Consider the following 13,005-nt stretch of genomic DNA (forward strand, 5'->3'; position numbering starts at 1 on the left):
CCGGGGAGAACATGCAAACTCCCCACAGATGTACATGACCTGGATTCGAACCCAGAGCTCTAAGGCCGATGTGCTGACCACTTTCCAATGGATCCTTGAGAAATATTTTTGGTGCTCATATTTGTTAAAGTACCTTTTAAGCAAACATTATATATATTCAATTTCCTTAATTATTTGATGACAAAGGTAAAACAAATATAGGGCAAGATCCATTTCGGATGATGAAGTTTTTGCCATTGGACATACATTGGCTTATTTTAATGCAAATGTAAACATTAGTGCTGAAATGGAAAAAAAGCATGTCTTCAAAATGGATTGGACGTCAATGACTCTCAGTGGCAGCTAATAGGTTAACTCCTTTCCAGCTCTCAGTGATCACTCCCACTGGAGGTGATTTCTCAGCTGTGACCGCTAGTGTCAGACTCCCTGTCTAAAGCCGTCTAATGGCACCCCCTGCATCTCTATCTATCTAAGCCAGTAGCTGAGCGGTCTGCCCACACGTTGCTGGAGCACCAGCAGCCTCTTTTCTTCTTCTCCTCCAGCAACGCCAAAACACTATGGCTTCTCACCTTTATTGTGATCATCGCAAAGAGAACTTGAGGAGAGGGCTATGACTCATACTCCCCTCTCTCTCTAAGTTAAACTTTGGATTTGGCTAATGCACATTTATTGAAATGATTGGAATAGTATCTGAAATTGAACTATGCCTATTTTGTACTCAAGCCTGTCTGGAAGGACGAAACGCAATCACTTTACCATCACAACTGTGTATTCTTGATTTAAAATGATTTCAGAAAAATCTTCCTATTCTGCTCCAGAATAGATTTATTATTCAATTTGAGTTGACAGGGTACATCCTTGGAGATATTTGTCGTTGTTGTGATGTACCATTTTTTTTTTATTTTCTGTTGTGTTTTGCACTCCAAGGCCAATGTAGATCTTCACGAAACGCTAGTAAAAATAAAAAATAAAAAAAAATTGAGGGAAAGAGCGCTTCCGTAGATCCTTCCTCCCATCAGCTGTCAGGCTCTTTAACAAAACAAATGGCGGAGTGTACATGTACATCTACTTGTATGTATGTATATATGTGCTTATATATATATGTATGTGTATGTGTATATATATGTATATATATTTCAGTAATACACTTATTTTTTTATATATTTATTCATCTATTTCTTTATTAACTTATGACCTATCTATTTATATCTACAATGTATTTTGCTGTGTCTGTATTCTCACCCTCTTGCTACTGTGACAACAAAATTTCCTGAATGCGGGATGAAAAAAGTTATCCAATCCAATTCAATCCAAAAGGCTATATACTATGGTGGCATTTATTTACCTAAATGACTTGTAACATTTTGGTAAAATTACAATTATTGTCCTCTACCTTCAGAGATTTTTAAATAATGCTTTATTATAAAATACCTTCATTGTATTCTCATTCACCAAATACTTCAAATTCACCAATGCTTTTGACTTATTGCATTTCCATTGTGAATGACTCTCAATTGATCAATTTCAAGTCATACAATCTCACTATGTACGACCACTTTATGTTAATCTTTTTCCTTGGTCTCTTCTGCAGGTTTTTGGATACACAGCCAGTTGCCGGGGCGAAACACCGGCACCCTCGGGGATCACATTAAACGCAGCATTGTGGAATAAAGGCCGCCACTAGAGGTTGCACTCTCCGTGACACCAATGTGCACATCAATGACGAGTGATGGAGAAAGTACCTGAGAAATCAATTGAAAAGGTGAGAAAATCGGACATTGAGCTACCATCCGTCAGTCTGTCTTGGTTTGAGGGAGTAACATAGTGAAGGGGGGTTCGAATCCAAGTCAACATCTGACAGTTTGAAAGAGAGGGAGCTAGCGAGAAAGAGAGGGAGTGTGGGATAGGTAGAGGGGGCGTTTCTGCTTCCCAGCGAGAGAGCAAGTGGAGCAGCTCTCTTAGTTTGTCCTCACAATCTCCACTGCAGCTGAGCGGCGGGGATGAGAGAGCGCATCTGAGCCCAGCGTAACCACAGAGGACCACCGACAGCATCACCATCAGATGCTCTCCAATGCCGAGCTCCATGTAAAACTGCCACCGGTCCAGGATTTGTGTGAAGCAGCTACCGTTTGAGTGAAGGCAAAGAAGGCGGACGCTTGCCTGACTTGGCAACGTTTTGGCAAGACATCTTCAAGTCGGTGAGTGAAGTTGTCTCAAGTTGGGTGGTCTTTTATGTGCTTTTTTGAATTGTGTCGTCTTGGAAGAGATGCCAGGTAAGATATTGAGGAGTAATGATATATTTTTGGATGTGATGGTTATGTTTGAGTTGTTGGCACTTATCCTAATGACAGATTTCATGGAAAAGCTTATCTTAAGGGGGTGGTGGTTTATGTTGAACTAGTTTTTAAAAAATGTGTTATGAGTAGTTTTTATGGTAGTTTTTGTGATTTTAGAATTGCATGGCAGGTTTGATTCAATGCTCTTCAGGTGCAAAGGTGTGCCACTCATCCATTGTTTAGAATATACTATTATAGATTGCTATTTTTAGATTCACTTTGAGTTATAAGTAAAAAACAGGGACTATAGGAAAAAATGTTGTTTTTGCAGTTGCATGCCATACACAGTTTGGGAGAGATTTTATTACTATGAAGGGTTTTCTCAAATGTTTAACTTTGATAGTTCGCTAAGAGTATCAATCAAATATATACTATCACACTAATATGTGTGGGATTTAAGGTGTATTTAAAAGGGGGTTGCAGGTCATATTAGGTATTATCATATATATCATCAATGCAATATCATCTTGCGCTTCTAGTTTGATACTTTAAAATTCTAATTACATTACGCTACATTTGTATTATTGTTATCAATTTAAATGAGAAAAATGCACTTAAAATTGTCATAGTAGTTGTAGTTTGAAATAAGGGATCTATTTTTCATTGGCTAGATCATTTGTAGTAGTTTTTTAAATTATGTTATAGAAGTATTTTGCAAGAAAAGCCTGACAAAGCATTTCTCCCGCTGATAGACACACGTTCAAACTCATAAAAAGTACCGCTTTACTTGCGCACCATTTCTCTGCTAATCGCCGAATGAATATCCCACACAGTCCAATTTGTAAATGCCCCGACTTGGCTAATATGTCTCGCCATCCATCCAGTCTCCCCCCCCCCAAAAAAACATCCAGCTATCAGCCCCTTCATAACCACCCGCACAGTCCTGTGAAGGTTACTCCCGTCGGCCGACTGGCTTTAATTTGTCAAAGCCAAGACGAAATACATTAACCGTTGTCACAGTGTAGAGAAGCAAGCTGAAAGGAGTGCTGATGTGGAAACCTAAAGATGGCAAAAAAAGTGAAAGCTCTTAAAATGAGAGGTCGAGCAATACAATAAAATATCAGTAGACTTTCTTCTGTGAAGACTAGCCACAAGTGACTTTCTGTCACTATTCTTTTCCTATTTGCACTTGTGTTTAGCAGTATCATACTGTGTCCTGTGCACAGTTTTAGTTCCTCTATTTTCGGTAATGGTGGCATCATTGAAAATGTCAACTATTTTTCTCTCTATGCTTTTCTATTATCATTTTACTTTCAAAACCCAAAGAAGATACACAAATATCAATTTTTAGCATTACGTCACCCAGAAAAAAAACTCCTAGTACTTGCTATTTTACATGTCTACTTCTATTAGCTAAAAAAAAACAAGGTTTTGATTTGTTCCGAATCACCACAGTGGAGTTCACATTAATATTTTCACAACAACTCCTACTCTTTTGAGTGTTGTCCTCGAACCGTGATAGATATCCGCATTTCTCGATAATTCATGGTTGCCTGGAGCTCTGATTTTGAGTTTTAATATACAATTTACAAGCAGCGAGGAAAAGCAAGTGTTCTAAAATGGATTACGACGCACGTTATAGGTTTCCGTTGTACTCTGATTGAATATAAAAGATCTGAAACAATCTAAGCTCCTGTTTTGCTTTTGGTTGCCGGGCAGGTTAGAAAAAGAATGGAAATCAGTCGTTAAGAGCTTCAGCACTGTGCTAAAATCACAAATGCAAAACATTAACATAAATTGGCAGATGACACAGGTGACATTTGTTAACCTTTTGCACACACGGTTGCTGCTTATGCATTAGCTTCATTTCCCAGCCGGTAAGGAAAGTCAACGAGACTGTAAAGGTTTTTGGCTAGCAATTACCAATTCGCATAATTCCAGGAAAATAGTTTGTCTTCCCTTCCGTTCGTAGAACTACTCTTCTGTCATTACTTTTCATTAGGTAGCACATTTAAATGTGGACCTGGCTGGATATCATGACTCTCCATCTTTTAGATATCATTAAAATTATTTCAGTAGAAACTGCATTTAAGATAGAAAACATTGCCACTAGACATGACTTATTTTCTAAAGTAATACTTTCCTTTTTTAGGCTAAATGACAGTATTTTATTAGTAGTTTAAGAAATATGTACACAATGTGTACTCTTTATAAATTACTATAATACCGTTCCACTTATATAATAGGCATTTTTTTTCCTCCCCATCTTTTATTGGATAAAAGCAGCTATTTCATATAGAAAAATGTAATAGCACCATCATAAAAACACTAATATAGTGATAATTTTAAGTCATTTTATTCACTAGTTGACTTAGCCTGAAATATATGCTTTTGGGTTCTTAATAGCAAGTGACAGGTCTAAGTGGAGGTTTGTTATACTTTCTGTTAGCTAATGCATATTTCACAATTCAAAAATGATATGTTGAGTTCCCTGGTCATGTGACATGCAACAAATGATCTCTTGAAAAATCCCAAAGAGGTTCTCAAGGAGAAAAATGTTAACCCGTTAGTAGACAAGCACTATGAGAGTCACAAGACGTGCAATTTACTACAAATTTGCATGAGAGGTGACAGTTCAAATACAAGCTGATTGCTACTTTCTAAGATATGTCAGCCTATTTCTCCTCCAGGCAAGGTCATAAATACTACATGAGCAGGCACTTAGCTATTTCATGCAACCGGTGCCAGCCAACAACAGACATCTTGTTTTGTCTCTTGGTAAAAATGATACCACCATAACAAAGAGAGGGGGACGTACAACTACTTTTTTTTGTTGTCACTGCAAAATCAGTATGAGCAACTTTCACTTGTTTTCAACAAAGTTGAACTTTGAGTAGCTTTAATGGCCTGCTGTCTAAATAATTGGGCCACTCCATTTGCTATTTCACCTTTGTCAAATCCATTATAAGTCGATTGGAGGGATGTTTTAAATAGCATCACATAGTTGCTTAGACACAAGCAGAATGAAGAAATAAGATGAAACTGGACTCCTTTTGGCTTGTTCATATTTCGCTGTTTTATGCTATATGTTGATTTAATGGTGCTCAGCACATGTCTGATTGTATTTTCCCTCTTTTTACCCCTATAGTCTTTTATTATATGCAAATTTAGGAGCTCATTGTCGTTGATATCCTGACCACACAGCACTTTATTAGTAGGGCAAGGATGAATGTACCGATTATGCATGTCTTATCATGCTATTGCCGGTGGGGTATAAGATAAATAAAATGATATGCTGACAAACTGGCTTTGCAGAATTTAGGGATTGTCTTGTTTAGCTGAATGCTGTGAATTTGACAAATGGAGACTGTGGATTACAAGTAAATCACAGAAGTGGGCTGGTGTTGAAAGTTGGGCTTCAAAATGTGAACATTGAGCGAAGAAAGAAAAGCCTTAGAGAATCTTTAAAAATGTGAACTGCTGTTTGGAAAAATGAAGTATGTGGAGTAGAGTAGAGTTTGACAGTTGAGATTTTTTCTCTCCCTTATGTACCTTTTGAGGAAAATGGCCTATGTTTATTGAATGAACCCATACGTACATACAGGGGTCTTTTATACATTAATTATAGTCAGGTGATGATTTGACAGATAGAATTGTTGAGAGAAAATGAATTGATAATTACATTTTTACGCCAAAACTGTTATTTCTGACCTAGTCAAACTTTGAATAACTATCCCTTATAGTCTGGAAAATAGAGTAAATATCATTTATCGTTGCATGTCAATTTTTATGTTGAGTATAACATTCGTAATTTTCGGTCTTCATTTTTTTTTAAGCATTTTCATTCAATTTATTAGGAAAATTAGATTTCAAGGTACCACTTATTTCGCATTTCCAGGATCCACCAGGATGTACTCTTGCCTTGCTTTTTAAAGCCATTTTTTAATCAACATGAGACTACCTCATGAAACCAGAATTTGCATGAAATGTTTTATTTTTAGCTGTCATCTTCCAATCCGACCCAGCATTGAGGGAATCTGGGAATATACATTAATGCTCCTAACTAAGGCAACACACTGGAATCAGAACCAGAATTGAATTGAATGCTTTTATTGTCATTCTTCCACTTTAAGTGCTGCATACCATTTGCGCTATTCCTTTACCCTGCTCACGTTCTCCCGCTGACTCTCACACATCCCTCAACACTTAATGTCTTCCCTCATCCAGCTTTCTATTTTCCTCTCTTCCACCTGAGCTCCTGAGCTAAGAAATAGTCTGTAAAGGTCTTCCCAATCTTTCATCCGCTCCTTCACTTGCATGCTTTTGCGAGATATTTACTGTGCCGCATAAATCCTCCGGCGCTACTGTGTACTTGTCGTTGAAATGTGTGGGTTTGGATGTATTCAATGAGGAAGGATTCCAAATGACCTCATATTCAGCTTTTTTTTATTAATTTTTTCCCCCTCTCTTCTTCTGAAGCACTGAGCATTAAAGTTCAGGTGGTAAGACTCCCACCAGTTCACCTGTGAAGGATTTTTTAGATACTACAGAAACATAAGACGTCTTTAACTAAATATGCTTGGCTTCTGTTTATACAATAACTGCACTGCGGTGTACTGTGGACACGCTTTGATATCTGACTAGTAAGGGATTATGTGAGGCTTCTCAGTACGACTACACGGTTTTTGATTGTTATGTAAACATTCTTCTTTGATTTGATCATTGCGGGAAGGTAAGTCAAACTTCAGGGAAAAGAATATGTAGTAAAATGTAGCCGGAATTTGCTAGTTTTCACAAGTCGGAGCTTTAAGTGATGCTTGTTTCTTCTCTTATGGAATGACTGATAGTTGGAAGTATGATTTCAACCCTTAAAAAAGGAGTTCATATTTACTTTCAGATGAAAAGGTTTACTGTAGGCTTTCTCCTCTTTGACTAATTAACTTCTCAGGGTCAAGCCCAAAGCCTTCTTGCAGGCTAATAAACTGTCAAGTTAGTGTTTGTTTTATCACTTTATCATTTCAAAAGTAATTTCTATACCAGTGTAGTACGTTTGCACAGTAATTCAAGATGAGGTATATTAAAATTGCCATCTTGACCTTATTTCTATACAGAGTCTTGTTCAGACTTTAGAATATAAAAAAAAAATCCTACAGGTGAAAATTGAAAAAAAAAAAAAACTTAGTCTCAAATTGTCTCCATCCAAAAAAAAAAATCTTTATTTAATTTGGATTAATTCATTCAATGAAAACCTATCCAATTAGTCCTCCATTTTCTTTGTATTCTGCCCAAATAGTTTTTCGACCAAAGATAAACACTTGTGTGATAAAGATTGGAATTTTAATGAATGTTGCCCTTTATCTCTTTTTGTGATATTTCGTTGGATTATACAAACACAAGTGCAGATTTTAGTAATTTAGTGTTGCTCTCAGCCCTTCAAAATATGAACTCTTAATGACATTACGACCACATTTATGTCATTTTCCCCCAAAAGCACAATAGTGATGATTATTCTTCATATTGCATGTTTTTGATCTGGTCAAAGTCATTATAACAATCATCAACACACCTAAAGAGGGGGCATCTTTTCTTTAAAAAAAAAAGGTGTTAATTATCTCAACAGAAGCCCTTTTAAGGTTGCTATATCGGCTCATAAAGGCTCAATAGCTCACACTTGTATCTTTCTATTCTCTCACAATGGTCCCTCATTATTGAATGAAGGCTAATTTCACATAACACTTCATAACTATCAGTTCAAGGGTCCACGGACCAATCAAATCAGCACTTTTACGTAAGTTAATTGCGTCAGCTATTTGCCTACGCGGTCCTTCAATCTGTTGTCTAATTGTACCGTCATTAACTTGACATCTATCGCTCAAACACAATTAATTCCGAGCACACCTACAGCAAATGTATCTGCTCCAGTGACCCCATTTACATACATTTGTAGAAAAATGCCTTTTCCAATGAGTTTTTTTCTTTTTTACTTAATATGCAAAACTGCTTTGTCGCTTGGTTTGCAAGATATACCTAATAATTGGCTTCAGTGAACTTAATGACATTCCTCATGGTTTCAACATATGAGCAATTATTGCTGTATGCTACAGTGAAACAATCTGACCCCAATTCATTTCCTCTTGCTACACGCCAACTCTATGTTGTCATCATTAGTCAACGCGTTCACCCTAAGGGAGGGGTCAACATTGTCCATATCCTAGATGCCCTTGAAATTGACTAACTTCCAATTTGATATGCGGCACATGACTTGTTTTAGCCTGAATTGCATTTTCTTTAGTTACATTTTGAATACTTTATATTTATTGGTAAAGAGTTACAAGGTAGAAAAGCAATATTTTTTGAGCGAGGAATGTGCTCAAGTACCGTATTTTCACGACTATAAGGCGCACCCTCAATGAATGACATTTTTTCCATATATAAGGCGCACTGTATTATAAGGCGCACTGTCTATTTTGGAGAAAATTTAAGACTTAAGTGCGCCTTATAGTCGTGAAAATACGGTAATTGCTATTGACTTCCAGGTACACTACACAGTCACCTCTAGAGCCAGCCATTGTTGATGTTTTGGATTTTTTTGTATAAAATCTTGCAGTGGGGGAGGAGCTATATGATGGAAGATTTTGTAAACTAAGATGGCCTCTGCATATTTAACAGTATTGTTTCAGTTCAGGCGTTTTTGTTTTTTAATATCCGACAGTGGTGGTTTTTCGTATTTGGTTTTCAGTTTTTCCATGTATAAGGCGCACTGGATTATAAGGCGCACTCTCTATTTTGGAGAAAATTTAAGACTTAAGTGCGCCTTATAGTCGCGAAAACACGGTGACACTTTTGAGATCAGGATCACTTTTACAAGCTACTTTGCATGCAACCACACTCTTGTTTGGGAAGCAGGATGATTCATTACGAGAACCAAGTCGACTGCCAGTATGTTGATCATCTCCTTTTATAAGATTTTTGATTTGTGTTTCACTTTTTGTATGAAACAACGAATCCTTGTGACGTTATGTCTGGAAATCCACTTGGCAAACTGTCCCCTTTTTGTAAGGTTTGATATTTGAGTGAGTCTTTGTGAGGAGGATAGATTTCCATCTTCTACAACACCTAGACATGAGTGAGACAGTGACCTTCTCAGCCAGGCTTTGGCAAAACAAAATGTCAACCTTTTCATTATTCTAAGTCATTAGTGGAAAATGGTATTGCTGAATAGATCTATCAGTGACTCCCAAACGATTGGTCTAAACCCCTGTTAATAATCCTTTTAATTCTACCCCCTGCTTTCTGAAATAGTGACTTCTATCGACCAATAAGATTGCCAGACATTTTTTTCTCTGCACCACAATGTAATAAAACGAGGGCTTCGTGTAATAAATGTGCCAGAAAGTAGCAATCGCAATCTACGGAAACACTGTTTAATTCTGTACCTGCAATATTGCCTGCTGTTTCTACCGGATCAGTCTGTTAAAACTAGCCTAACACAGATATTTATAATCTTGACAACTACGTCAATTGTACAAAGACGTATACATTCCTTCATTGTCCGTTTCACTTATCTTCTCAAGAAATTTGAAATGCCAAACCTTTTTAATGATTAAAAAATGTTTTCCCTACTACATATTTCTGACCAAGTTTGATATGATTGACATTTTAGTCAATAGAAGAGTTCAATACTTTCACGTCCAAAGATATTGTTCACTGGCAAATGTCCGAGTTTTGTTTTAACTTAACTGGTGTAACATTTTAAATTAGTTTGCCAGTTCTTTGTGACTTTGATAAAACGTTACTGAAAATGTTATTTGCATTGATTCAACTGCGGTTATGGCCCCTTTTGGTTTTTATGACCATTCAGATATTATGACCAAAGTGGTCCAATCCCAAGGTAGTCGTAGCAACTAAATAGTTCTCCTCTAGATTATGAATGCGACAAAAGAAGCACGCTTGTATTGGAAGGCGTATGACTTCCTGACAGCCACTAGGTCACACGGCAGTAAGTACTGCTGTTGCTGATTAAATTCACCCAATAATTAAGCAGACATCATTGATTCCCCGCAGAGCAATGGGCAAATGGAGTCTGCTTGTGTGTGTTTGTGTGTGGGAATGAAATGCCACTCTTCCTGTTGCCCCCCAAGCGGTGGGCCAGTCAGATACGAGTCATTTGGGAAATGAGTAGAAGTCGATTCTACTTAAATCGCCAGTGGTAGTTGGACTCGTTGATGTTCCATGCATTGTTGACTGATGTCGTTTTCTTCGGCTGCGTAATTGACGGCGTGATAGAATCAGCCTTGATTTTTTTATAACTTTCCCTGTGAAATATATACTTATAACTACTGTAGTTTGCCGTTTAATATACCAGGGTATATTAAATGATTTTTGCTTTTTTGAGCCTGCCTTTTGTGCGCCATTCAATATACCCCTGCCTTTTAATATACCTGGGTATATTAAATTTAATTATACCTGGGTATATTAAATGGCAACTCAGCTTTTTTGGCATGATTTATATGGTGTTCATGGGGACATAATTATAGATACTTAAGTTCATTAAAATTCCAAGTCATACTTTATTTAGCAGTAGTAGTAGTTTTAACCAGAGCAGTAAGTACTTTTAGTCTGCAAAACCGTTTGTGTGCCATTTAATATACCCGGATGGGGGCGTATATTAAACAGCTAAATACGGTACAGGCTAATCATGTGAGCTTTTTCCATTTAAGTTTTTTTAATCAATTGAATGTAACAAGCAGTCTTACAAAGTTTTATTTTTTATTTCTTCCCCAAATAAATAGGTTTAGAATTGGATATTTTTATTGCATCAAAGTATATAGAGTTGAAGTAGTAGTAATTCTAAACTAGTTGGGCACAGCTGCCAAATAAAGTCAGTAATTGTCATAAAATAGGACATTCTGTGTAGATTTGAAGCAGTCCTATCAGGCACAAGCATTTTAAGGAGTGTTTATTTTTTTCTCCCTTGTGAATAGTTGTAATAAATAAATATTGACGATTTAGTTTACTTGGCAAAAACATTGAATGCTCTGAGTAATCAGACAATTATGATAATTGGAATTGCAACCCCTGGTTTGTTTTTAAGCATTGTATTATAAAACCTTTCTATTTTATGTGCATACTGGCCAAGTTTGAATAAATCCACTCTCTGTTTTTCAGCAGAAGAATTAAGAAATATACGAAAAATACTGTCCTTGCACAGTCCTTATTATCAACTGCCTCTTTGTATCAAGGCTATTTATTCAAAGGTTAAATGATTTCTGAACACCTTATCAGGTTTTTTTTTAAATAAACTTTGGAAAAAGCTTAGTATTGTACATAATTGTAATATTGAGAATTAGGATAAGATTTAATTAGTATATTTAGTTTATTGTTATACAAAATATTGTAATGACTTTGAAAATAGTATCTTAAAAGAAGGAATTAGACATTGAAAACACACAAACGACAGTAAAAGTCCAATCAGTTTTAACTGAAAACGGATTGGACGTTAATTACTGTCATTTACGCATTTTTTATACGACAATTTCAATTTTTTCAGTAAAAACTCAAGGCAGCATTCAAGGATGGACACATTGATGAATGAGTCTTCATTAACTGGTTAGTTTTTCTTCCAAATCATGTTAAAAGACAGTTGCATTCATAATTTTGGACTTTATGAGACAGAAACCAACATAATCGACAAATAGATCATTGTGTTCCTTTAAAAAAAGGTCTCTAAAATACAAACATTTCCGTTGTCCGTACAGCAGCACAATTGTCTCACAGTTTTTCAAAGCGTTTCATTAGTTGCAAAAACAAAAAGAGAGCACTGTGTTCTGCTAGATAAGCCCAAGAAGCGCTAACACTAGTATTGCTATTTTCCTCTTTTTCAGCCTCATTGTACAATGTTGAGGCAGCCGCTTTTGAATGTTTGCAGTCGGTTTGATTTGCAGTTGATTGTAGAACAAAACTGCCTCCGTACAATAAGTCTTACAACAAAAGACATGCTGAAATAGTCCATTTGGAAAGAATGAGTAGTTACTTACCGAGCACATTTTACCTCTAATTAGGGGCATAGTGTAAGTGTTTGCAGAGGAAAAAAACATAATTGGTATTTATTCCAAACCAAATATCATGATAGTATGATGTTGCCAGGTTTAAAAAGAAGGTTTCAAGATATTTGTGACCAAATTGATCTTGTTTCTTTCTAGTCTGCTTTTATTTCACCCTTTTTATAAATACAATTTTTTCCAAACAACTACAAAAGATAGCATCAGCCTACATAAATGGGTTGGGAACGGAATAGCGTTAAATAAATTGAATACATGTTTTTTTTTCCGGGTGGAACGTTTAAATAGAATGCATGGGTTGGATAGAGGCAATAATGCATGAAATTGGGTTAAAGTAGACATTAGCAGAACATAGAAGAACCTGCGTTGACACTTTTTTTTTGTCCTCGCATTAAGAGTTTGGATCATACATAGCAGTCTTGTTTGCATGGTGCGTACAATCTGAACCCGTGTTCTTGCATCTCAATTTCCAACCAATTTGGATAACTGATGCAATTAAGACATTCAAGCAGGGTCACCCGTATAGTCAATTCCAGACTAATAATCTACAGTTAGTATTCTATATAGTCAAATACATGTGTTATATAGAGTATGTGATGATAAAGCATGATAAGATAAACAAAGATGGATGTGTTGAAGCCTGGAAATGTTTGATTTTAGTTGAAAAT

The sequence above is a fragment of the Stigmatopora nigra genome, chromosome 9 (assembly GCF_051989575.1).
Source record: "Stigmatopora nigra isolate UIUO_SnigA chromosome 9, RoL_Snig_1.1, whole genome shotgun sequence".
Lineage (NCBI taxonomy): Eukaryota > Metazoa > Chordata > Actinopteri > Syngnathiformes > Syngnathidae > Stigmatopora > Stigmatopora nigra.